Source organism: Podarcis cretensis (assembly GCF_951804945.1).
Source record: "Podarcis cretensis genome assembly, chromosome: 2".
Lineage (NCBI taxonomy): Eukaryota > Metazoa > Chordata > Lepidosauria > Squamata > Lacertidae > Podarcis > Podarcis cretensis.
The window spans coordinates 2,546,735-2,574,520 of NC_137171.1; the positions used below are offsets into that span (position 1 = coordinate 2,546,735).

Here is a 27,786-nt window from a genome sequence, read left to right on the forward strand (position 1 = left end):
ACCTCCTGCCCCACATGCGCATGCAGAAATGTATAATGCTGGCTTCAAATGGCCTAAATATAATGCGTGAATTGACTCATAGTTGGCACCTGTTTATTTTTTAAAAATCTCATTATTCAGTTCCCTTTGGATACTGAGGGAGGCTTACAATTATAGAATAAAATAATACAAAACATCAATACAAAACTAGAAGCAGAGGGAAGAGATCAGCAGCAATTAAACCCTAAAAGCAGAAGATGATTCATAGGTTTAGGTAAATAAAAAATATTCATTGCCTGGCATCCAAAATAGCACGGCTACCATGTGCCCTGCTTTACAGAGGATGGTCCTCTCTTTTAAGGAGTGTCCACTCCAAATCTGGTGTGATGGTAAAGGACTCTCCAGGTGTTGTTTAACTATAGTTCCCATCATCCACAACCACAGGGCATGAAAGGACTTGGAGTCCAATAACAACTTGAAAGGTCACAGGTTCCTCATCCTTGCTGTCAAGTAGCCTGTGACTCTCCACATGGTGTCCACATATGGTCATTGATGATAGGATGGCCAGGGAGTCCAACAACATCTGGAAGGCCACAGGTCCCCCAACCCTGCTTTACAGGGAGTGCAGTGCCATCTAAAACAGACTAAACACCACTTTTCAGACTTCCTCCACCTTGTCTGGATTCAGCTTAAGATTGTCAAGCCTTGTCCACTTAATTACTGTTCCCAGGTGCTGATATGACACATGTTCTGCCTCACCTGAATTGGATGAAGTGACAAAAGAGATCTGAGTGTTTGCTCACTGATACCTCATTCCTAAGCTCCCACCTGACCTCCTCACTCAGATATTATTTTGATGTTGAACAGCATGGGAAACAAAAGAAAACTCTGCCAAACATCATTGCACAAGGTCTATGGGGCAGAACATAGTCTCCTGGCACCACGTTCTGGACACCCAGGCAGGAACAAAACCAATGGTGCATGGTGTGCCTGATCCCTAGACAGCAAGCCAAGGTGGATGCTTCTGAGAGATCCTGGAGAATTGGCAGGGCCAGACTCTCCATGTCCTTTTCCCAAAATAGGCCATCTATTCGGGTGCACAAGGCCCTTTCCAGGACAAAAATAAGATTGAAATGGATCTCTAGTGTTGTCTAGAGTTGCATGACCACTCAAACCTCTTGCTCAAAAAGGGAAATTAGCAATTGGCTGATAGTTATGATGCTTCTTCATCTGAATAGATGGGAGGGCAGTTGAATAGGTTTTCTGTGGGTAAATGCCCTTCCCTGTTAAACAAGCTTTATTCAGTCCATAATTTTTGCTAATTTTGTCTAAAACGTGCACACACCCCTTAACATAGAATACATTGTTTATGCCCTCTAGGAAACCAGATGCACTTTGGGCAAGTACATTAGTGGAGAAAGGGAGCGATCGAGCTTCCAAGACGTGGAAAGCCAACTGTTGCGAAATTGCTGGCAACTCTTTCCTTGGGTCCAGAATAGCAGGAGAGATCATATTTCAGGGCTGTGCAATATCCTGAGAATGAAAAAGGGCACAGGGATGCAGTGGAAAGAGTTGTAAACATATTGACCAATCTGGGGAAGGGGTGAGGAGAGTTAGAAATGCACCTCTTCCCCAGGCCGTTTGAACCGACGGCCTGTGTGTCCCTGTCAAAGAGAATGTGCTTATTTATGATGAAGCACGTAAGTGCCCAGAACTAACAATGGAGGTGGCAGCATTAGTCAATGTAGCAAGGCACAAATTGAGGAAAAGCTAACATGACAAGACAAACATGATGAGAGCACTGACCTAAGATGGCGGAAGCTGCTTATCTTCATCTTTCTTTGGCTGCATATGAAGCTAGTCAGAAGAAAAGATACACCTTATCTGCCTCTGGGATCTTCAGTATGTGCTGAACCTCAGATCTAGGGCTGCAGCAAGGAGCGGGGAGCTCCTACCCTCCCTGGGACTTTTTGAGTCGGTTCCCTGAATGTTCAGCCATCACTGCTTTTCTTTTATGCCAAGCAACTTTCTAGTTTTTATGAAACTTTTTTTTTTTTTTTGGCAAGTGAAGGCAGCATTATACCCAATTGGTTAGTAAGAAGTAAATCTGCCTCTGCACCTCCCCTTTGCTCTGGAAACTGAATGCAAAAAAGCTGGAATGAATGACAGCCACTTGGTTTTTAAATAAATCTTGTTACCTTTGTTCTTAATTTTTTTAAAGCTGTTCATTCAACCACAGATAAGTATAGAAAAAAATTATAAAGTAGGATGTTCAGTATGGCTTGAACAGACTGCATTGTTCTCCCAGCCTTTTGACCACCTCGTCTACCTGACAAGCTCAATTCCTGCTTCCCTAAATTGTCCTCTTTTCTGCAGTTTGTTTACAAGATGCCAGCTAAGACACACTGTTGCAAATGGCATAAGGACCACTGAATGCTGCCTTACACCATTACAAATTTTAGCAGCGCCCTGAGCAAGGCCAAAATTCAGCACACCCACCCACCCACCTCTGCCTTCTGTTCTGCTCAATTCACTATGTCATCATAGCAACACCCTGTGGCATCCCCTTGGCTCAGCACCCAATGTGGCGGATCCGGTCACGCTGCCCTAGATCTGCCTCTGCTTACACTGAGTCAGACCCTCAGTGTCTGTAGCTCCATGTGGTCTATGCCATAGGTGACTAACCTGTCACCTTCTGGATGCTGTTCCCTTGATTTTGAATTGGAGCCACCGCAAAATAATTGGGGGAAAGGCATCCATCAAGCATTCTTTAATGTTTGTGCAGCACCTTCCAGGAGGAGAAGCTGGCCTCGTTTGAAATGGCTGGTAGCAAACCTGGGAAAGACTCCAGCAAGACTAAGACCAAGTCTGTGTCCCATTTACAAGGGGCTGGCTTACAGTTTCTGGTGGGCCATATTCAGCGGCATCTGAAATCAAGGACTACCACGTGGTACATTCTGAAATCAAGGACTGGACGTGTGGGAGCTATAGCTGCTGTGTTTAGTGCTGCTCTCTTGGGGTACCGCACAGATGAGGTTCTTGAACTAGCAGGCAATGCATCCAAAGACTTGAAGGTGAAATGAATCACTCCCTGTCACTTGCAGCTTGCAATAAGAAGTGGTGAAGAGTTGGATTCCCTAATCAAAGCAACCACTACTGGTGCAGGTGCAATTCCACATATCCACAAATCTCTCAATGGAAAGACAGGATGGGAGCTAGAGTAGTACAGCCACTGGAGGTGGTTTGTCAATTCTGGAGTTTTGCTGCCCTGAAGCCTTAATTTTGTTTCTTGGGTCTGATTCTCCCACCCAAAAGCAGCAGCCTGTGATGTTTCCTATTTGTTTAAAATTGCAGAATGGTGACATGAGCTTTTCCAGTAAGGCAGCTGGCTATGTTTCAAAGCCAAAGTAAGACACCTGCCATATGTAGATCATCAGCACAAAATTAAGCTGATGGAATTAGCTACCACCAGCTGCAATGATGGCTACCAGCTTGGGATGGTGTGTGTGGTGCAATGGTTGGAGTGTGGGGCTAGGACCTGGAAGACCAGAGTTTGAATCCCCACTTGGCCATGAAACTCACTGGTTGACCTTGGGCCAGTCACCATCTCTCAGCCTAAGGTACCTCACAGGGTTGTTGTAAGGATGAAATTGGGAAAAGAACCATGTACACCACCTTGAGCTCCATGGAAGAAAAGTGGTATATAAATTTTAACATAAATATCAAAACAATGTGAAAATGAATTGATATAGAATTTACAGACTTGAACAGAGCAAGTGAGTGAATGGACTAGATGGCTAGACTAGATGACAATTTGGGTCCCTTTAAACTCTGTGTTCTATGAATACCAATCATATGCACTTGACTGCTTTTGTAACCACAAACTGCAGCAATTTCCGCTCCCTTTTTCCATTTTTCATCAGAATTCTCTGACATCCCTGCTGGAGAATTGCATGTTCCCTGTACCTACTCCAGCCTCAAAAACAACTAACCCAGCTGCTGTCCTATTCAGATAGCAAACGAAGTTCTCTTTGAGCCACATGCCCGCTTGTCTTTTAAAATGGCAGAGCTGTTGAGAGGCAGGATGGGGGAGCACGGAGGGAGGAAGAGAAAGCAGTGAAGTTGAGGACTAATACTGTGGGGAGCAACATCACATCTGCTTTAATGCGTGTGTGTGTGTGTGTGTGTGTGCGCGCACACACACACACACACACTGTTTGCTCGCCCTCCTTCTCCAATTAGTCTCAGCGCCGGCCAGGTGTGGTGGGGTTGCCCTCACCAGCAGGAGCCAGGGGAGAGAGTCCCAGCCACCTGGCAGGCTCCTCTGCCTTGCCTGGTGCCTTGTTGTTTGCTCTGCATCTTGCTGTGTGCGGAAGGGCATCTGAATGTCTCCTGAGGAATGTGCTGCAAAACAGCTGAGCTCATCCTTCTCCTGCTGCACTCAGGAGACTTCTGCCGGTGGCTTCTTTTTGGTTGTTGTTTTGTTACATGATGCTACGAGCAGTTTGCTTTGTGTGTGTGGGGGGGGGGTATTATTTATTTTCCTTCTGAAAGAGTAAAGGACAATGGAGAAGGACCAGTCCCAGAACCCGTTTTCAGATCAAACTATTCTTCTGGCAAAGGACAAAGGGCTGGAAGAAGAAGGGTGCGCCTGAACATGTGCAGAGTCCTTTGCCATAAGGAGAAGCCACCCTCCTATCTGAGACTGTGTGATCTCAAAGTCTGGCTTTCGGTGCTGTTGGAGGCAGTGCGCTTTTCTGAATAGCCATTGCTGGAAATGCCAAGAGGGGAGAGGGGCTTTTGTGCTCTGCTTGCCGCCTCCAGAGAGGCATTTGGTTGGAGGGCAGGATGTTGGTCTAAATGGGCCACTGGCCTGATTCAGCAGGACTTATTACACTTAATAAGAACTGGCCACCTTCAGAAGTTTGGGTCTGGCACCTTTAATGCCCTCCCCAAGAAATAAATTAAATCCTGGCATCTGGGCCACAATCCCCTCCCCCATTTCCCTTCCATTATGGAACCTTGCACTATCTCCTGTACACCTTGTCCTCACAGGTCTGGCAATGCACATGTCTTTAAAAAGGTTTTTAATAGAATTCTAGGCACCAGGAATGGAGAAATTCCCACTCGCCTCAGAATTAGAATTATTTGGGAAAGCCTGCTTTCGGCCAAGCTAGGTGTTAATTTAATTGTACAATGTGCCATGCATCAATTTCTCCCCCACCCCTTCAATCTTTATTTAATTGTGGGCACAGGGATGTGGGGCACAGGTGGCAGTGTGGTCTAAACCACTGAGCCTAGGGCTTGCCGATCAGAAGGTTGGCAGTTCGAATCTCCGCAATAGGATGACCTCCCGTTGCTCGGTCCCTGTTCCCACCAACCTAGTAGCTCGAAAGCATGTCAAAGTGCAAGTAGAGAAATAGGTACCGCTCTGGCGGGAAGGTAAACGGAATTTCCGTGTGCTGCTCTGGTTTGCCAGAAGTGGCTTTGTCATGCTGGCCACAGGACCCGGAAGCTGAACGCCGGCTCCCTCGGCCAGTAAAGCGAGATGAGCGCCGCAACCCCAGAGTCGTCTGCGACTGGACCTAACGGCCAGGAGTCCCTTTACCTTTTACCTTTTACTGGGATGACTTACTCTTCTTTTACACATCAGGACTGCTGCACATGGGGAGAAGAGGTTTAACCCTTCCAACTCCAGGTGCAATCACAGTAAAATGTTTCCCTCTTCACATGAATCTTCATGGCAGACCCTCAAGAGTTATTTTCTAAGCCATAGCTGCGTGTGTTCAATTTTTTTTGTGGAAATAATTTTGATTGGATTTCTAGAAGTAGACATCTAAATATATCCATAACACCCCCTGCACCTCCCAGTCTCACCAGCTTTCTGGTAAGTATTAATGTCTTTAAGATATGCCTTCCTCTTTTAATTTTCCTACAGGATTCTCCCATGTGACTCCATCAAAGTTGTATGGAAGCATCCACCCACTGTGTATGCGATCACAATTATGATCCCACATGGAGAGAAAAGGATGGAACATCCCTTCTGCCCATGATGGAGTCCTGATCTATGCTGCCTACCCCATGCCTGTAATTAAACAAAGAACAAAAAACCCCATAGCTGCAGTGGCTTCTTACACAATTAAAGTAATGTGCCAGTTTGGACAAAAAAGTCTGTTTTCTTCCCAAACGTCTGGCAGCTGAAGCAACACTCCTCCCCCACCCCAAATTTTAAAAATGGTAGGCACATTTCATTTACACCAGGAAAGTGTTGTTATTGTTATTATTATTTTTTAGTCCGTAGCAATCATTTCCCTGCTGTCAGAGGAGCCTGCTCTGTCCTTTGTTTCTGTTCTGCATGTGATTCTTGACTGTAAGGAGGCTAGTCTAGAACAGCTGTGCAGAGATGCAGAGGTAGCCTGCCCTGTGTGGATGGGGAGGGGTGAATGCTGCTGTGCGTCTATTATCAGGAGTAATGACAGGATGCAGCCACTGCCATTGGAAAGAGGCACAATAGAATTTCCCTTCCCAGCGGAAGCTGATTGGATGGAGACATTGCCAGAGGCCTGCATCATGCAGAGAAGCAGCAGGCAGCCTCTGTTATTTGGTGGGCGGGCAGGAGAAACACTGAGCTCACAGGAGCCTTTTGTTACTTCATATCAGAGCATACTTGGGAGTTCTTTCACAGCTTTTTGTCTGGGAATTAAGTGATTGCTTTCCCCTGCCTGCTTTTTGTTTGTGTGAATTGGTATGCTGCCCTATGCCTGGTGATTTCAGTAGTTCAGATTTCCTTGCACTTTCTAACCCTTCCGGTCCCCTCCGCTCAGTGGTAGTAGATGGTTTGCTTTTGCAATGCATGCGTAAAGGTCCAGGTTCCATCCTTGGCATCTCCAACTTAAAAGAGTTTGGAGCAAAAGGGCTGAGAGAAGGCCTCTCTGTGGAGACCTTGGAGAGCTGCTGCCAGCCAGAGTAAACATCACTGGGCTCGATGTTAAAGAGGCCTTCCTTGACCCTGTGGTCCTCCAGACACAGTCCAACACCTCCTCCCACCATCTCTGATGATAGGGCTGATGGGAGCTGCAATAGTCCATCGACAGGAGGGTACCACATTGGAGGAGACTGGCACTACCCTAGGGCAGCAGCTTTTGACAGATATGACATCCTTTTAATCAACGGAACTGATAACCTCCCTTGCCACTATATTTTTCTCCCCTGCTCAGATCTACTGACATAAATATGCAGCCACACGCATATAAACACTCCCCTCAATTCCTACCGGGCAGAGGCCATAGCGGGGTTCCAGAATATGTGCTCTATCTGCAGGATGCCCCAGGTTCAGTCCCTGGCATCTCAAAGCAGAAGGGACCTCCTAGCACAAGAGTGAGCAGCCTGTGGCTGGATTTCACATGGGGGGCCGGGAGGGGGGAAATACAGGGTGGAGTGGCAAAAAGAGAATGCGGGGAGGGGAGGAGCATCCTGCCTGCCACTCACTGTGGCTCCACCCACTACCAGCAGGCAACTCTTGATAGAAAAGTGCTGTAGCTCTTCTGTTAGGCAGGGGCTCTCATGAGAAGCTGGAGCCGCTGCTTTTTGTACCATTAGTCTGACTGAGCCGGGAGCTCCTGCATGCAAAGGGTGTGCCCTGCTGATAGTGTGGGACCATAGAATTGTACAGTTGGAAGGGATTCCAAGAGTTATCTGGTCCAACCTCTGGCAATGCAGGAATCCTGCCCACAACCACCCCTGGGTTAGCACCAACCTTCTGGTTAACAGCCAGGCACACTGACCCATTGTGCCATTGGGGACCAGGAGGGTTGCAGAGCAGCCTCCAATGGTGGCAGGTGTCCATTGGGTGGAAGGCAGGAAGACCAATGGGAGGCAGAGCTGCAGCCAATGACAGCCAGCTAATTCTAATTTCCCTCCCCCTCCCTCCTAGTTTTCTCTAAGGGCAACACTGAGGCTAAGCAGGGAGAATATTGACAGCCAAGGCTATCCCCTGCGCAGGTTGTAAATAAGAAGGCAGGCAGGTGGGGGCGGGGACTGAGGGCATGCTTACATTACTGCTTGCTCCACATCTAAAGCACTCACCCCCACTCATTTCTGAAGCTACATTCACACAACATTAGCTACAATCCATGTCAGTCCTGTAGTTTGTCTGCAAATACTGCTATTTGTCATGATTCTGCCCTATAATTTCATTCTTGCTAGAAAACTGGGTGGTGTGTAATGCGAAGATAACTGTACAGTCCCAATGCATGGGCAGATGAGTGCACATGAGCAGTCAACATCTTCATGAATGGGAGAGTGTGGGTTGGGGGTGGCAGGGGCAGGGAAATCAAAAAGACCTTGCATGCCAGGTGAAGACATCTCTGAAGTGAACAGCACACCTTGAAATGCAGGCTGTGTGTGAATGACCTCATTGCAATTCATGCCACTCACATGAACCTACCCTGAATTTGGTACCCTACTTGCCTTAAAAGTCTAGCGTCCACTTGCAGCCTTTTAAATGTCTTTTATTTCCCTTCATAAGCCACCTTGCCCAGACCCCATCCTTTCCTTGCTCTCAAACTATCTCCAGCAGCCAACAGCTGTATAGATTGTTCCTTTGTAAGTGCCTGCATGACACCTCATAACAGTTACAGGCCAGGAACAGCAGAGTTATTTCAGAGAGATGGGAAATGGTGCCACAGAGGAATGGTTGCCTGTGGCGCATATGTGGCACATAGGCTTATTTCTTCTATCCCATTCTCACTTCTGGTCAAACAGCTTTGTTCTTGAGGAGGTGCAAAAACCCCTATTTATCTGAGATGACACAGAGGTGCAAGTACGCTGCAGGAGCAACAATGCTTCCATCACAGACCACTTTTAGCCCTCTTCTGAAATCAGCGCTGTCCATCGCTGCCTGCAAGCAGTTTGGTTTGGACATGAGTGTCAGGAGGAAAACCTTCACTGGTGAGTGCGGGGAAAGTGCTTGGCTGTGTCGCCTCCCTCTCTTTCCTGCTCTAATTTATGTGCGGCTGCAGCCAGACTAAATGGACCTGAGGTCCAGCTGTTGCTGCCTCTCCTGCCAAGCTCTGCAGCTTTCGAGGTGGCAGTTGGCCGGGGGGGGGGGATGTGTGGATTCTCCGCTAAGTAAGGAGGACAGGGACCACCAGGCTGTTACGTTTGCAGGATCCCAGTTGATTCTTATGCAAAGGCGATGGAGCTGTCCATGACGTGCACAGGGTGCTTTTTAAAGAGGTGGGAGGGAGGCTTCAAGGGGTGTGGCTTGTGGCTGCTGACTTCATTGAGATGCTGGTTTGGACTTGAAGGGCTGCTTTGTATGCCCTGAAATCAATATTTCTACTTCTATTTTATTTTTACATTTAGATCCTCCCTTTCTTGCAAAGAATTAATGGCCCACCCCCATTTTTAGCCTCACAACAACCTTGTGAGGTAGGCTAGGCTGAAAAGTGGTGAGTGGCCACCCAGTGAGCTTTCATGGCTCAGTAAAGATTTGAACTTGGGCTTTCCCTGCCTGCCCATGTCTCAGCATTCTGTTCATCACTACGTCACTCTATTTTATTTTATTTTGTGTGTGTGTGTGTGTGTGTGTGTGTGTGTGTGTTTTAATTACTATGCAACAGATCACTGCCTGTGTGCTCCTTTGTAATATGTAAAGAAGGTGTGGACCATTTCCAATTTTTTTCTCCCTCTCTTTAAAATGCTGCACAAAGAGAAGGGAAATCAGTTTTGTTCCATCTCAGGTAGTGGTTAGGGCCTGCTCCTGCTAATTTTTAATACTAGTGGGACCCCAACAAAACATTGCAGTGGGGGGTGCTTCTGTTCATTTCTTCATTTCCCCTCCCCCTTGCTGTTTTTGAGTTTGTCTCCCACCCCTCCAACACCCACTGAGCATGCTCAGTCCTCCCCGGGGCTGTTTTGGGCAGAGGTAGCCAATGTGATGCTCTCCAGGTGTTGGGCTCCAGCTCCCATCACTGCCAGCCAGCATCCTCAGGGATCATGGGCAGGCAGTGTAGTCCCAAAACATCTGAAAGCACCATGTTGGTGCTGTAAGCTGCCCAGAATGGCTGGGGAAACCCAGCCAGATGGGCAAGGTATAAATAATGTTGTTGTTTAGTCGTTTAGTCGTGTCCGACTCTTCGTGACCCCATGGACCAGAGAATGCCAGGCACTCCTGTCCTCCACTGCCCCCCGCAGCTTGGTCAGACTCATGCTGGTAACCTCGAAAACACTATCCAACCATCTCGTCCTCTGTCGCCCCCTTCTCCTTGTGCCCTCCATCTTTCCCAACATCAGGGTCTTCTCCAGGGAGTCTTCTCTTCTCATGAGGTGGCCAAAGTACTGGAGCCTCAGCTTCACAATCTGTCCTTCCAGTGAGCACTCAGGGCTGATTTCCTTCAGAATGGAGAGGTTTGATCTTCTTGCAGTCCATGGGACTCTCAAGAGTCCCCTCCAGCACCATAATTCAAAAGCATCAATTCTTCGGCGATCAGCCTTCTTTATGGTCCAGCTCTCACTTCCATACATCACTACTGGGGTATAAATAATAAAACACTATTATTATTGATTATGGGACTACCTCTGGTTTTGGAGATCCTCTCCACATAGGTTTCTCCACCCCAAAGTCTTCTGTACTTATAGAAAGAAACCTCAAAGTTCCCTCAAAGTGTGACAATTTTCAAAGTTTTCTAGGGAAAGCAATAAAACCCCCATTTGGACTTGGATTCCACACCCATTGGTCACTGCTGGCCGTGTGGAGAAGTGGCAAATAGTTTGTCTAAAGCACGCCTGGACATTGGAGGTTGGAGGACCACAGCTGACTTCAGAGGTCAGAATCACTGGGCACCTGCCAAGGCTTATGTCCTTGCAAAGGGGTATTACCCCCCCCCCCAATTTGAGACGCCTGCTTCTCAGCCTCTTAGTTGTCCACTGCTGGGGTTCACCTGCCACCTCCAGCTATGCAAGAGTGATGAGATGCAGCAGTGCCCCCTCCCTGCCTTGCACTCTCCCTCTGGGCAGTTATGCAGAACAGCGATAGGGTAACTGTGGCTCTCTAGGTGGTGCTAGGCTCCCACTCACATCTGCCTCAACCAGCATGGCCAATGGTCAAGGATGGTGACAACATCTGGAGGGCCCCAGGTTCCTCATCCCTAATATAGATTGGAGTAGGGGAAAGGTAAGGGACGTGGGTGGTGCTGTGGTCTAAACCACTGAGCCTCTTGGGCTTGCCAATCAGAAGGTCGGTGGTTCAAATCCCCACGATGGGGTGAGCTCCCGTGGCTCAGTCCCAGCTCCTGCCAACCTAGCAGTTCGAAAGCACGTCAAAGTGCAAGTAGATAAATAGGTATTGCTGCGGCGGGAAGGTAAACGGCATTTCCGTGCGCTGCTCTTGTTTCACCAGAAGCAGTTTAGTCATGCTGGCCACATGAGCCAGAAAAACTGTCTGTGGACAAACGCCGGCTCCCTTGGCCTGTAAAGCGAGATGAGCGCCACAACCCCAGAGTCGTCTGCGACTGGACTTAACTGTCAGGGAGAAGGTAGTGGTGCCTTGGAGAGGAGGAAGGAAAGGTGGAAGGAACACCCCCCTCACCCAGTGAGGGCACCATGACCTCAGAACTTGAGAAGAGAGCTCAGGGTCAGGCCAGTGGCTCATCTAGTCCAAGCAGATGCCTGTGAGATGCACGCAGGCAGGACCTGAGCAGAAGAGCACTCTCTCCTGCTCTGGTTAAGGTCTCCCCAAATCGGAAACTAGCAGAGCGGAGGTTGGTGTTTTTCTTTTCTTTTTAAAGCCAGTTCTCAGACCTGAGAGCCATGTGGATGAACTCTAGGCAGCTCTTGAGCTCTTGGGGCAGCGACAAAGGCAGCGAGTGGGTGAGGGGGGTGCAAGCGGAGAACTGTTCCAGCCCTTCTCTTCTGCACCTCACCTGGGGAGAAAGGGGGGGGGGAGAAAGCAGCAGCATCTTGCCTGCCTGGCGTGTGGGGAGGAGGCAGCCGACAATTTAATTTGTTTGTTTTTGTATATGGATTATTATTATTATTACTATGCTAAAGAGCAGTGATTAGACTGAATTTGTTTAAATAATTAACTCAGCCTCTTTTGCAGTGATTGCCTCCAGTTTTGGGTTGCAGCTTTTATTTCTCAAGGGGGAGGGTGCTGGTTCTGCAGCTGCCTTCCAGCATTGATGTGACAGTGCAAGTTCTGATGTTGCATTGAGTGAAGCAGTCATTGGGCCCAATCCAGCCTGACTGTGCAGCAGAGCCATAGCTATTGGGGGGGGGGGGCCCTAGCCAGGTTTTTTGCCCTGGGTGAAGCCTCCAGAGGGGCACCTTTGAGGCTCCCAGCTTCTGTGTGTGTCTACATAAATGTACGCTGGGAGTTGCCAAACTGAGTCTTTGATCCGGGTGAAATGAAGCCTGGTTTTGCCCCTGCTGTGCAGCATTGGAGGGGGCCAGGGCTGGGAGTCTGCCTGCCTTACATGGGCCTGTGCGTGCAGGCATGGGCACATGCGCATGCGTGCACACACAGAGGGAAGTGAACTCTGGCAGGCTACTCTTGGCGTTCCCCGTTGTGATGATTGGCCTCAGTGGTAATTGACAATCAATGTTGGAAATTGGTCTAAAAATAGCAACGGGAGCAGCAGCCGTTCCAGTTCCAGTTCCAGTTTCCAAATGGGGCTCTTTGCTGTGCCAAAATGGAGATGCAGTCAGGGAGTAGGGCTTAGGTGGGGGGGGAGGCAAGCTAACCAGCACAGCCTTGAGGGCACACACACACACACACACACACACACCCCATTAGGTAGGGCTCTTAGAACCCAACTCTGGAAGGAGAGAGTAGTACAGCCAGGGTAAGCATGTTTCACAAGCAGCCTGTCCAAGAATGGATATTTGGCTTTGTTAGCCAGCCATCCTGTTGGCAGACCAGGTTATGCATCCCCTCCCACACCCGAAAAGGACTTAAATTTGCAACAGACTTGCATAGGGTAATTTATATGTATAGATGCATATTCATAAATAATTACTCTTATTTAGAGCAGAGAAGATGTAGGGGGATCTTTATGTGCCTGCTCCCCCCTTTTATGGTTTATCCTTAAAGGGGACAGCCTGGAACAGCTTCAAACAGAGGGCTGTCCTCTAAGAGCCCTTCAAAAAAGAGGACTGCCTCTATAAGGTAGGATACATGGCCACTCTGTTCACGGAACCAGGTTGCTTTTGCAAATGGGATTGAGGGGGAGTGATTTTCCATGACCTCTAATCAGGTAGTGTAGCCAACAGTGGCAACTGACACTCTCTCTCTCTCTCTCTCTCTCTCTCTCTCTCTCTCTCTCTCTCTCTCGTTGATGTAGTGAACCCACCAGAGCTATACACACCCTTGTAGATCACAATTTCCCTACCCCCTTCAAATGCTTTGCTTACAATGTCCTTCTGGGGGCCATGAAATAGTGGCTTCAGGCCAGTGACCATGGCTGTGCCCACCAGGGGAGCTCTTCCTGGCAGGCTAAGTATATCACTCCACCCCACCCACGGACAAGAAGGGGGGGGGGGAGCTAAATAGGAAGCTATCAATGCCTCCCATGCTGCATAAGTAAAGGTACATGCAACATTCACCCTTTCCTGCTCCGATTTGCCCCCATTCAGAATCCAGCATACTAAGAACTTTTGGATATTGTTTTTCAAACTACCAGTCCCTTGGTCACCTCTTCCCGGCCACGCTCTGCCTCGCTGCCTCTCCGCACACAAGAATTTCACACAACGCACATGTCCCGCTTGAAGTCAGTGGCAAACACCTCTATGGGTTTTCACGGGGTCCTGCAAGTCAAGCCCAAGTCTTTTTGTTTATTTCCCCATTCAAGAAACTGACCAGCCAAGGCGGGTTTTGAAGTTTGTTTATTTTTTGTTGTTCTCTCCTCCACAGTTCCCACCCAGGAGGCAGAAACAGTGGCGTCACCCAGGCCTTGTCTTGTTTCCCAAGAGAGCTCCAATATTGGGATTTTTAAATAGAGGGTTCCCCGTAATGAAGGGGGGCTCCTTGGTTAGGGAACTGCAGTACAGTGGTACCTCAGGTTACATACGCTTCAGGTTACAGACTCCGCTAACCCAGAAATAGTACCTCGGGTTAAGAACTTTGCTTCAGGATGAGAACAGAAATCGTGCTCCGGCAGCACGGCGGCAGCGGGAGGCCCCATTAGTTAAAGTGGTGTTTCAGGTTAAGAACAGACCTCTGGAATGAATTAAGTACTTAACCTGAGGTACCACTGTAGTACAAACAGGTCCAAGTTGCAATCCACAATTACCCAGCCTCTTGAGCTGCTCCTTCTCTTTTGAATAGGGTTACTCCTGAGAAATGGTGTTTCCATGCGCTGCTCTGGTTCGCCAGAAGCGGCTTAGTCCTGCTGGCCACATGACCTGGAAGCTGTACGCCGGTTCCCTCAGCCAATAAAGCAAAATGAGCGCCGCAACCCCAGAGTCATTCATGACTGAACTTAACGGTCAGGGGTCCAGTTACAGATAGGTAGCTTCTGTGTATCTGAAGAAGTGTGCATGCACACGAAAGCTCATACCAAGAACTAACTTAGTTGGTCTTTAAGGTGCTACTGGAAGGAATTTTTTAATTTTGTTTTGGTCAGAGGTCCCTTTACCTTTACTCCTGAGAAAACGGCTCCTGTCTCTGGAGTGCAAGAGGGCATGCTCAGGGCTTTAGAACTGGGTCCTTAGCTGTGTGCCTTTGGGAGTAAATTCAACCCAGAAGGAATGGGCTGCACAGTTCCCAGTCTCTGCTTTAACTTCACACTTCTTCCCTAAGCTCATTTAGGGAGAAGTTCTTTGAGTTAAATTCTTAGTAAATTTTTAAAGGGTGGAGTGTGGCAGAACCAGGGTGACAGTCTGGCATCTAAACCTAAAGTCTATTTATTATTGTGGATTTTTAATAATGTTGCAGTATACATATGTTTGAGCACTGACCATTCATATTTTTTTTCAAACTATAGTCCGGCCCCCAACAGTGTCTGAGGGACACTGTTTAAAAATTTTGAGGGCCCCTGCTTTAGAGAAAATAAATAACTATCTGACTTTTAGAAGACATCTGAAGGCAGCCCTATTTAAGGAAGCTTTTAATGTCTGGTGTTTTATTTTATTTTTAATATTTTGTTGGGAGCCACCCAGAGTGGCTGGGGAAACCCAACCAGATGGGCGAGGTATAAATAAATTATTATTATTAATAAAAATATTAGGCTCTTTGCTTCTCCCTTTGTGTTGATATGAACATATTTCATGCAAGCATCAGATCTGTGCCTGTGCGCGCACACACACACACACACACACACACACACACACATGGGGAAGGCCATAGCTCAGTGGTAGAGGATCTGCTTTGCATGCAGAAGGTCCCAGGTTCAATCCCTGGCATCTCTAGGGAGAGCTGGGTGAGACCCCTGTCTAAAACCCTGCGGAGCTTCTTCCAGTCAGTGTAGACAATACTGAGCAAGATAGACCAAGCAAAATGCCAAACTGACTTGGTATAAAGCTGCTTCCTGTATTCCATACATAACATATTTATTCAATATCTCTGGATAACTTACACAGGTCACTTTTTCATTCTGCAAATGTTTGCCTCCTCTTCCTCCTCCTCCTCCTCCTTCTTTGCACAGAGTTTACATGTTCCTGGACATAATCTAGGAATGGAATCTCTGTTCAACACAGAAGGCTCTATATTGAATTGCCCACAATTAGTGCTAATTTTGCCAATGAGTTTTTTTTAAGGAACTCTGCAGACATAGGAGAAGGGTGATGACATTGTGGAAGAGCACAGGCTTTGTGTATCCCCCACCTGCTCCCACTCCAAGACTGAATCCCTGGCATTTTGAGTTAAAGGATGTCCAATTTTGGAACCTGGGAAGAGAGTCTGCTAATCAGGGTTGACAGTACTGGGTGAGATGGGACAGGCCAACCAGTCTGACTCAGCACTCATGTCCATATATATGAAAATCTCTGGATGGCTTTTATGGGGACAGTGCATGTATTTCTCTCACTTGTGCCCATCCTTGAAAACCCTTTGATTATACGGCCTTTAAGAAGGCAGTTCTACAATTAGCCAGTGTCCCAAAGACAAAGAGCAACTTTTCCCCACCCTCATTTAATAACACTAGAATTCAGGGACATCAGATGAAGTTGAATGTTGGAAGATTCAGGACAGACAGAAGGAAGCACTTTTTCACATGGGGCAGAGTTTAACTATGGAACTCACTCCCACAGGAGCCAATGATGGCCCACCAACCTGGATGATGGGCAAGGCAACAAATGATAATTTTACCTTTGTCCAGTAGGCTAGTTTCCATGCACACTCGCACACCCCTCTCTACCATCCATCCAAGAGTCCTTCAAGGACACATTCCAGCCAGGGCAAAAACACTCAGGGTGTGATGCATGGTCAGTGGGGGGCATGGCCTGGGTAGGGTTCATATTTGGCCCTTTGGCTTGAGGTTTCTCACTCCTGCATAAAGGAGTCTCTAGTACTCTGACAATTGGGGGGGGGGGCAGGAGAGAGCCTAGAAGAGGTGCACTGGAGTCACTCAAGAGAAGCTGCTCACTAGGAGCTCTCCTTAGTGCTGCAAAGATGATGCTGTCATGTCCTGTGGGTTCCACCTTGGGACCAGAAATGGACAGTTGCAGCAGAAACAGCAAAGATGTCCTTGTGGCATCTTTAAAGACTGTAAGGTTTCAAAATGGCAGGGGCTTTTGTGGTATAGGAAGGCCCTGAGAGTCTCTGGCTATGCTTTCTTCTCCCTCCCTCTGAGATACGTGGAAAATGTTTTTGGGCATATGTTCCCAATTACCTCTGACCTACCCATGCTGATGAGCGTGGGTGTCAAAGGCCACTTCTTAAGTCTCTGCATCAGATCCCTGACCCTGGAAGGTTAATTGATTCAGAAATGGGGAGGGATGCCTGCATTTTAAAAGGGGCCTGTTTGATTGGTGAGGGGGAGGAGCGGGGGAGAGAATGAATTATTTTCCACAGAATTCAGTTTGACAGACAGGAAAGTCCCCAAAGCCTTGTGGGATGTAAGAAACATGACATCAACTTTTACCCTGACACAATGAAGCAAAACAGGGCTTTTTGTATCCTGCACCAGGTGCTCCTCTGAGCAGGATTCCTCCAGAGGGGGCATAAGTTACATTATCTTAAGAGGTGTTCAGATGAGTGCAGTTTTGAAAACTTCAATGCATTTTGAAAGGTTTGTTAAAGGTGCTGGAAATTGTAGCTTTGTGAGGGATAAACTACAGTTCCCAAGATGCTTCAGGGAATATAATGTGCTTTAAATATGTTGTGTATATGGAGCATGTGTTTGGCTCCTCAAGCTCTCCATCTCCACTTTGTCTTTATCTAGGTGCAAGGTTCTTCTTCATCTAAACCTCTTAGTGCACTAGCAGAACCAAACCTCTGGTTCCTGGCTTATTTTCAGCTCCTGTAGCAATTCTTACGGCCCTTTGTTGCAAAGGTCTATTTCTTTCAAAAACTTGGCCCTTGGAAGGATAATATAAACTATATACCTAATTGAGTGTTATCCACAAATATATTGTGTGTGTGGATAATGATGTCAAGCATGTCCCTAGTCTGGCACCCTATTAATTTAGTGCAAACATTCAAAAAGAGACACTTAGCGTGTAACTGCCTGAATGTGCACAGGCATTCCATGTGTCAAGGATCCCTTGCACTGAATTAGGAAACTCATTCAAGTGTCTTTAATTTTCTGCAGCTTGTGCTGTCTCCAGAAGGAATCTGGGTTACCTTGGCCCTGAATTTCAATGTGTTTGGGACTGGCTATAATAATAACATAGTTCTGTTAAAGCAACAGAGCAGCAGCTATCAGTTCTACTTCTTTATGTTTGGGTAGCAGAGGTTGGCTCCGTCTGCCAAAAATAGGCTTCTGAAAATTGGAGCTTGGAAAGACTAGCCGCATCCTTAGATTCTGAGCACTTTACGAAAAAGCGAAGTGTTTGTCTGGGAGAGGGAGGGCAATGTGGAGGGAGGGGTTCCTCACTCTCTCTCTCTTGGCCAATGGTAGCTCAGGGAAATGCTCAGAGCAGGACTTGCAGATGTCCAGGGCCACCCTAAGCAGGATGAGCAAAAAGAGCCAGCCAGTGCAGCAAGGCTGGATTATCAACATTTTGAAGTGAACGATGCCATCTATAGACCCCTCCCCTTCCTGCTCTTGTAATATTACAAAGTCCTGAGCACCACCACAAGAAGGAATAGCATAATAAACTTCACTATCAGAGGCCATATGCCCCAGGGGCCAGAAGAGCCGTAGCCCAAGTGCACAATTTTGAGGGGCCATGAACTAGGCGCCCCTCCCCCAGGGATCCCCATCCTGTCCTGACTGCCACTGAGGGTCTCTGGGCCCTGGAAGGTGGCCTGCCTGGCCTTCCACTGTGCCCCCAGCTCCCTCGCTGAATGGCCACCCAGCCAATGTCAGGGGGCATTTGCCCACCAAGGGCGCTTGGCTCCAGTGGCGAGGGCTGGGCTGGTGCAGTGGGGTCTGCATGCCGCCCTCACTTGGTGTGTGTGCACCTGGCACAGCGGGCTCTGTTCACCCTCTGTACACTTCCATGCACATGCACCCTGGACACTGGCAAATGCCGCAACACGGTTGGTATGCCCCAGAATACCAGTCGCTTGGAATCCCAAGTGAGGAAAGTGGACATGCGAACTGCTGGCCTCCATTTGGGAAGCGGTGAATTTGAGGTAGTATGTGGCCTTTGGCCTGCGAAGTCTGTCTGGCAGACTGGCTGGAATGCCCGACTTTGGTCATGGTAGGCCTCAGTCTGGAATATCTGCTAACCTAGGAAGTTTACTGGGTAGCCCTGGTGGAAAGTCATTGCTTCTCTGCCTAATAGTCTACCTTACAGGGTTGTTGGGTGGATAAAATGACACTCCCTGCATCCTCCTCTGAGAGGGAGCAAGATACAAGGAGGAAAGAGCAAAATACACCTGTCACACATGGGGGTTTATTCTCTTTTTATGTGGCACTCCATGTAGGTGTGAACTCTCTGTAAGTGTGAACTTTGAGGCTTTTCCAGGCCTTGTTACTCACAGGGCATCAATTCCTGTTTGAAGCAAGACAGAATGGAAGCAAGAGAGAATGCTCCTGCGCAAGCAGGCAGACAGACAAGTAGGACACTGTTTCTTCCCCACGGCCAAAATAAATGGGACAAACTGTGGCTGGTATTCCCTTTAACTTATTCCTTTTCTAAGGGAAACAAAGGTGTTTCATCAATATGGATCTTAAAAAAGGTTGCTTAGCAAGGAAAGCTGGTGGTGTGTGTCAACATCCACCCCCCTCGGCTGCAGACTCCCCCTCCCCTGACTTCTGCTTCAGGCCAGGATGAAATCTAATCTCTCATCCCTTCACTTGACCTTGCATTACTGAGGGAGCCATAAGTAAACCGATCTCAGCTGATGGGCCAAAGCTCCCCTGGCTAGGGGTGGGGGTGGGAGTGTCAGGGCCTCTCCTTGTGGAGAGAGAGGGTGGTTGGAGGGTTATTCATAGCCTCTTTCCTGGCAACCATTTGGAACAGGGCAAGTTGTCGGGGCCTGATTTCTGCTGTGGTCAAGACTGTGGAAGGAAATCCCAAGGGCAAGGCATGGCTCTTTTTCATGCGTAGAGGCTACTACGTGTGGAGGGGATTCTTCAAGGCCCCGTGAACCTATCTTAGCACCAAGTCAGTTTGTTGGCCTGTCTACCCTGGCACAGTTCAGCCTGACTGGGCAGTCATTTCCCCAAGTTGCCAGGGCAGGGGTCTTTCCCCCAGGCTTGCAGACTTTTGATGCTTTTAAGTAGAGGTGCCAGGGATAGAACATGGGTTTTTTTGCATGCCACGCAGAGGCAGCCCAAGACTTTTGGCTGCCTGAAAAACAAAATAGTCTGCCTTATACTTAATCAGACTATTGCTCCTTCTAGCTGAGAATTGCTACACTGACTGGCAGCAGCTCTCTGGGGTTTCAGGCAGGGAGTCTTTCCCATACCTACCTGGAGATGTCAGAGTTTGGACCTGGGACCTTATGCATGCAAAGTACATTCTCTGCCACTGAGCTGTGGCCCATCCCAAAGGCAGAGGACAAGATGGTCTCTCCCCCTCCCCCGTACCCACCCATTTATTCCATGGCTGATGCTCTGTTGTAGGTGCTGTGTAAGAAGCCACATTCACATACTCTGAGATAGCAGAGTACCAAAAAACCACTTGGTTTCGTACATCTAATATAGCTCTACAGTACAGTGGTACCTCATTACAGATGCTTCAGGTTACAGACTCCGCTAACCCAGAAATAGTACCTCAGGTTAAGAACTTTGCTTCATGATGAGAACAGAAATCATGCGGCAGTGATGCGGCGGCAGCAGGAGGCCCCATTAGCTAAAGTGGTACCTCAGGTTAAGAACAGTTTCAGGTTAAGAACAGACCTCCAGAAAGAATTAAGCTCTTAACCCAAGGTACCACTGTATTAGCACTACTGCCAACTAGTAACAATGGGCCCGATTCACCTACGTTGTTGCACTAGCAGAAGCCAATGCAATGAGTCCCATTGATACAAGGGGTTTCCCCCTCACCCCACCTCACAAAAATCTGATTGGGAGGATCAGGAGAACCCCCAGAACAGGATGTATGCATAAATGCTCGTGCGGATGGAACAATCACCTTCGTATTACTCTGAATTCCACCCATTTATAGTAACTACACTTACTTTGCAGCTACCAGATTGCATATACTGTATTTTTCGCTCTATAAAAGACACACCTAGTTTTTGGAGGAGTAAAACAAGAAAAAAAATATTCTGAATCTCAGAAACCAGAACAGCAAGAGGGATCGCTGTCAGCGAAAGCAGCAATCCCTCTTGCTGTTCTGGTTTCTGGGATAGCTGCGCAGCCTGCATTCGCTCCATAAGACACACACACATTTCCCCTTACTTTTTAGGAGTCTTATAGAGCAAAAAATACGGTAATTACATAAACTGACCAGATTTTACTGCAATGCCAGCAATCATAGAATTATATAATAGTAGAGTTGGGAGAGACCCCGGGGTCATCTTGTCAACCCCCCTGCAATGCTGAGATTTTTGCCCAACATGGGACTTGAGACCATGACCATGACATTCAGAGCTTCCTGCTGAGGGGAATGGTGTGCTCCAATGTACCTCAGGGGGGCAGGTTAGTTTAGGACTGTGTGACAGGCCTGTGAGGCACACAGATCTGATCTCCAACAGTGGAAAATAGCTCAGGAGGAATTGGGGGGGGGGCTGTCACTGCTTCCAAGCTTCTGCCCCCTGAAATGATTGCTTCACTCTGCCTTGGCGGTAGGGTAATGCCATTTACCCTCTGGCTGGAGCCACACCCCTTCCTCTTCATTGTGGAAATGATTCCTGACTCATGAATATTGTGGAAGTGCTATTGGCACATTTTGCTATCTGAATTAGCTCTGAGTTTGGGACGCCAACATGCGCATGAAATTAGTGTATGGTAATTTATATGTATAGATCCAAATTTAGAAACGATTACCATGAATTTAATGGAAATACCTCTTCCCACAGTGGGGAAGGTACCAGTGACTGGTGTTGCTGCTCAGTGTGCTGTCCGGGTGCTGCAACTCTGTCAAAGAGCATCTTCAAGGCTCCTAGGCTCCTGCTGCTCTCCTTTCTTATGCTCCCTTATGCTTAAATCAGATTTAGGGCAGGCCGTCCTCCAAGAGCCCTTTAAAGAGAGAGAGAACTGCTCTCTGCAAAGCTGGATATGTGGCCATTCTGCTTGGAATGGGAAGAGACTTGGAAGAACTCCTTGTGCCCCTGGACATCAAGCCAGTATGTGAAAGGAGAGTAGGGTACACAACGTGTATTGAAAACGCAGGCCCATGGCCCTGTGCCTGCAATTAGTCCTTCCTGTTTGGGGGTGGGGGTGGGGGATAACTGGTCTTGGCTGAGGAGCAGCTCAGCCAAGGAAGAAGTGACAGGCCTGTCCGGTTGCTGAAAGGTGCGGCATATGTGGCACAGACCATGCCTGCCGCCGCCGGCTGTTTCCGAGAACAGTAGGCAGAGGATCAGGAACATCCTGTACTGTGTAGGACAAGGAGACTCTGTCTCCAGCTTCTGTGTCTCACTGTACCTGGAGTTTTGAAGTGGGTGTTTCGAAAAAGTCAAATCTTTATTCAATGCAATCTTCATCTTGTGTGCTCCTCCCTGTATTATATGTATGTGGGATAGCTCAGTTGATAGAGCATGAGACTCTTAATCTCAGGGTTGTGGGTTTGAGCCCTGCTTTGGGTGAAAAATTCCTGCAATCCTGGCACAGTCCCTACCAGCTCTACAGTTCTCTCATTCTGTGATTTTCTTACCATCTTTCCACAGAGTTTGGCTTGTCCCACTGGATTTAGTCTCATGGCATGGTTCTTTTCTGGTGAGTCCCATGGGCCTCTCAGGACATGGTGTTTTGATGCAAGTGTTTTATGCATCATGTACTGAATTGATGAGGTGTTTTGCACTGATGCAGCAATAGAGTACTGGCGGTGGATTTATAGCAGGGTTGGACTTTGGTAATATGGTGCCCTGAGCAAGGACAAAATTTGGCACATGCACCTCTTTCTTATTTCACAATAAATCCTTTTGGTACAGTTACCTTTTTAATGGATCTTCTCAATATTATTATGCATCTGCTTGGCTCAGCGCCCTCTGCAGGGGAACCACCCACACTGCCCTAAATCCGGCACTGATTTGTAGTGGACCATGCGATTTTTTCCTGCTTTGTAAGTTGTTCTGCGATGCTTTCCTGATTGCTGTCTGGCAGTTACTTTTGCTCCATAGCACAACAAAAGTGGGACCAAAATAACAAGAGCACGCATTTGCCATATGACAAGTTACAGGATTTAGACAGGACATATGCAGATTAGAAACAAAGCAGTGTGCCTCCCCCAAAACGTTTTCAGGCACCAAACAGTATTGAAAGTGGGATGTTGTATAACTGCCCCAATACCAACATGAAGGCACAATAAAAAGGACATGTAGAGGGTCAGTAGACACCCAGGAATAGGGCTGGGTAATACCTGGTTTTCAACGTTGTGATATATCACCAGCTAAACATAACGATATACAGATATATCACCATGTCTGAAATAAGGATGGAGATATGCAGAAGCATTAGCTGGCCTCACAGGTTTTCCTACATTGTGGTTTTTGCATAGCACACACACACACACATCATGATTCACAATATATTGAATATATTGCCAGGTCAAAAATGATGAAACCAATATCATGATATGAACTTCAAACTGGTTTGGGACACTATACCCATATATTGCCCAGCCCTGCCCAGGAGGCATATCCAGTTGCTTCCCAAAGTCCAGCAATTCCGGTACATCCAGTCTCCAGGATGAGGACCCCCAAGAATGCTCCACTGCTTGGGGTGGGATATAAAGCTGTCAGTCAAGTCCAACATTCCGAGAGGACTAACTCCCTCTATGTGGCAGGCAGTTCTGTCAGCTGGTCGGTTGCTGCAACTGGCAACTGCTCGGATGCAGTCTTCTCATGACTCACTGCTATCTAGTATATAGTTTATAACCTAAGCCTGGCTTCAGGAACAACTCTGTAAACCTGAAAGAATCTGATAGTAAAGTAGTTTATGTTAATATGATTCAGATTCATGTATGTTTTCTTTAAGAGGGACAGAAAGGGATTATCAACCAGGAAGGTATAATTATTGATAGGACTCAAACGAGTTAGCAACCCACTTGTCGCTGCATAAACTCAAACAGGGGATTGTTTAAACTCTGCTAAATTATATAAACATTCCCACACTTGGGGGAATTGGAGAAGCACAGGGCACTCACAAAACACCCTTGCCTGCTTCTCAGCGCCTGTCTGTTCCCTATTTTGTTCCTGCTTTCCTGTTGCCTTTGATCGCTCATCAAGGCGTCAAGCGAGGTGTAACATGGCTGGCTGTTGACAGGAGTTAGCCTTGCATGAAGCCTTGATGCCTATTTTGTTGCTGCAAAGCTTCTTTCCGCCCTGCCTCCTCTGACATCCTTCCTGTCCTCCTTGTTCCAAAATGTATTTTCTTGTCAGAAAATGATCCAGCTGGCCCAGGTTCAAGGGAGTGCTGCCCCGAGGGACCTGAAAGTGAACTTTGGGTTCCAGCACTTGCTGTGCTGCTTTGAGGAGTTATTCTCATGTTGGCTCTGATTCAGGGGAAGCTAGGCCCCATCTGCACTGAGCACTTAAAGCAGTACCATTTCAAACAGCCATGGCTTCCTCCAAAGCATTCTGGGAAGTGTAGCTTCTTTAAGGGTGCCCAGAGTTGTTGTTGTTGTTGTTGTGGTTGTTTAGTCGTTTAGTCGTGTCTGACTCTTCGTGACCCCATGGACCAGAGCACGCCAGGCACTTCTGTCTTCCACTGCCTCCCGCAGTTTGGTCAAACTCATGCTCGTAGCTTCGAGAACACTGTCCAACCATCTCGTCCTCTGTCGTCCCCTTCTCCTTGTGCCCTCCATCTTTCCCAACATCAGGGTCTTTTCCAGGGAGTCTTCTCTTCTCATGAGGTGGCCAAAGTATTGGAGCCTCAACTTCACGATCTGTCCTTCCAGTGAGTACTCAGGGCTGATTTCCTTCAGAATGGATAGGTTTGTTCTTCTTGCAGTCCATGGGACTCTCAAGAGTCTCCTCCAGCACCAGAATTCAAAAGCACCAATTCTTCGGCGATCAGCCTTCTTTATGGTCCAGCTCTCACTTCCGTACATCACTACTGGGAAAACCATAGCTTTCACTATATGGACCTTTGTTGGCAAGGTGATGTCTCTGCTTTTTAAGATTCTGTCTAAGTTTGTCATTGCTTTTCTCCCAAGAAGCAGGCGTCTTTTAATTTCGTGGCTGCTGTCACTATCTGCAGTGATCATGGAGCCCAAGAAAGTAAAATCTCTCACTGCCTCCATTTCTTCCCCTTCTATTTGCCAGGAGGAGATGGGACCAGTGGCCATGATCTTTGTTTTTTTGATGTTGAGCTTCAGACCATATTTTGCGCTCTGCTCTTTCACCCTCAATAAAAGGTTCTTTAATTCCTCCTCACTTTCTGCCATTAAGGCTGTGTCATCTGCATATCTGAGGTTGTTGATATTTCTTCCGGCCATCTTAATTCCGGCTAGGGATTCATCCAGCCCAGCCTTTCGCATGATGAATTCTGCATATAAGTTAAATAAGCAGGGAAGTGGGCAATTGTTCTAGGTGAGGCAATGGTGCTGAGAAGGCAACCTGCATGGGCTGATGGGACCTGCAAGGGATGCAGGAGAATGTGGGTACCATGTTCTTACTTTAGGGTACCTGGAAGTTGCTGTCTGCTTGCTCATGCAGTGACTATGTGCATGAGAGAGAGAGAAAGAGAGAGAGAGAAGTCGCTGGGCAGAAACTGCTGTTCATTTCAAGAGAGCCAGGAGATGGAGAGGAGCCTGGGATCACAGGAGGTGGTTCATGGCTCCTGGGTAGGGGACCTAGTTACTGTTAGGGCTTAGGGATCCAATCAGCAACAAAAAGGGAAAAGCTCAGTGGTCATAATATCTAAATAATGTCTCATGATTCCCTGCTCTCTGTATATTGTCTTCTGGAAAACAAATATCAACTATCTTCCCTTTTGGGTGGGGAGCAGGTAAGAGTTTAATCCTCTATTTGGAATTTCAAATGTGGGTTTCCATAGCAACTAGTTTTAGTAAGGAGGTGAGGCCGGGGGGAGAGGCACCTGGGACCTCCCAATGTTGCAGTTGTCAGAATGCTGCATGGTAAGTCCCTCCTGGAAACATCATTAGCATCTCATTGGTGCCTCCTGGAACTCACATGACCAAACACAGTGCACACATGTACCCCCGACTCCCGAACTGGCAAGATCTCCTGCACTGGGGAGGGTGCAAGACCCAAATAATCCTAGCAGTGGAGGGATGTTTGTGTGGAATATGGAACACAGTAGCATTTGGCATGCCCCACAAGGAACATGAATCCGGCAGATGGTGCAGGACTTTACCCTTAGTGATACCCAGTCGGGGAAAATAGGCTCATCATCACCAGATAACACTGCTTCTAGGCTGCACCTACTGTGTCAGTTTACAACCGGTGGTGTGGAAATAATAAGACTGGAAGCTTTCCCCTCCACCACATATAATCACCTTAATTGCTGATACATAGGCAATTATCATGGCATGGAGAAGGCTAGGCAATAGCTAGGGACGTCATGTGCTCTATTTTGCAGAGGATGGTTCTCTGTTTTGAAGGTGTCTTTTATTTGAGTGTTCATTCAGACTTCCTTTTGTGCCACACTTTCCAGGCACAGGTTCATGTTTTAAAGCTCCATGTCTGAGCAGAATTTTTTCTGCCCTGGCACTTTCCCTGGGAAACCCATTATTTACTGCTGAATTGGAGCAAACGACAAACCACAGGAAATGAAATTGTCTCTATTGTTGCCTGTTTTTAAATCCCATGTTAATTGGTCTGAACTTGAGATGTCTAATGCAGTATATTGGGTTCTTGCAGGACAACTTTAGTTTTGAGTAGATACCTTCATGTTTGCATATATACAGTGGTACCTCGGGTTACATACTGTCAGAGCTGCCTCTAGGTCCCAGCTCACAGAGGACCAACGCTAGGCTGTCGTAATGTACAAAAGTCTTTATTGAAGTTCTATTTCCATTTCAAAGCCGCAGCGCGCAGCCCTACATCTTAAACCCTAGATCGGCGAAGTCCCGTCTGAATCTCCTCCCCTCTGACACCAGTTTAAGATCCTAGCCCTGCTCCACCTTTTCCGCTGCTCTCTTCTCCTCTGGGTCCTCCTGCCCGCTGGGGCATTCCCCTTTCTGGACTCCTCAGACGCTGAGTCGCTTAGCTCCTCCCCCTGCCTCCGGCGGGCTTTAGGACCCGGTTCCCAATCCTCATTCTCTGCTGTCCCACGCTCCTGTACATTTGAACTTGCCTCTCGCGCCAACCCAGTGACCTTCCTCCTGACCGTTACACTACTTCTGTCACTGCTTCCCTCTTCCGGGATACTGGCCGGATCTGACCTCCCCTCCGTTGTCTGACTCTCCGATGGAGGCGTGGTCAGCCCTGACTCCTCTCCTCTCCCTGCTGGGGGAGACGCTACTCCCGATACCTGTGACTCTTCCCCCCCACTACGCTCCGGTGGGGAAGCTGGTCCTGATTTCCAACTGCTGCTCTGGGAGTCCCTGCTGGCCCCTTGCTTCTGGGGTGTCCCCCTTGGGACCCCCCTTGCCCTGGCCACTGGCGCCCCCTTCTGTGAATCTTCCGATTCGCTGGAGAGGCTCATGGAATCCCTCGGTCCACTGTCCTCTTCTCCTACGCTCCCCTCAGATTCTTCCCCTTCACTCTCCCTCTCCTCTCTTCCCTGTGCCTCTGCTCCTGAGCCCCTGACACATACGCTTCAGGTTACAGACTCCACTAACCCAGAAATAGTACCCCGGGTTAAGAACTTTGCTTCAGGATGAGAACAGAAATTGTGCGGCGGCAGCGAAAGGCCCCATTAGCTAAAGTGGTGCTTCAGGTTAAGAACGGACCTCCGGAACAAATTAAGTACATTACCAGAGGTACCACTGTATATAGCCCAGAGGTTTTCAACCTTTTTGAGTCCATGGCTCCCTTGACAATCTACATTCTCTCTGTGGCACCGCTGTGGGGCTCAGGAGCCCAGTTATGTCACCCTTTGCCTGCAAAGTTGGCAGATTCTCACCCTTTCTCAAACCCCCTCCCTTGTGGAGTGTTCCCTCAGCCTCCTCTCCTCTCCC

The 27,786-nt window shown here is 47.9% G+C and overlaps 1 protein-coding gene and 1 pseudogene across 3 annotated transcripts in view; both read left to right on the forward strand.

Moving 5' to 3' along the window:
• Positions 1 to 27,786, forward strand: part of PPP1R1A (protein phosphatase 1 regulatory inhibitor subunit 1A) — an 80,687-nt gene that overhangs the window by 9,833 nt on the left and 43,068 nt on the right. The window lies entirely within an intron of this gene.
• On the forward strand, positions 2,725 to 3,203 carry LOC307209791 (histone H2A.Z pseudogene; annotated as a pseudogene). The gene has a single exon. The product of its transcript is annotated as a histone H2A.Z pseudogene (transcript).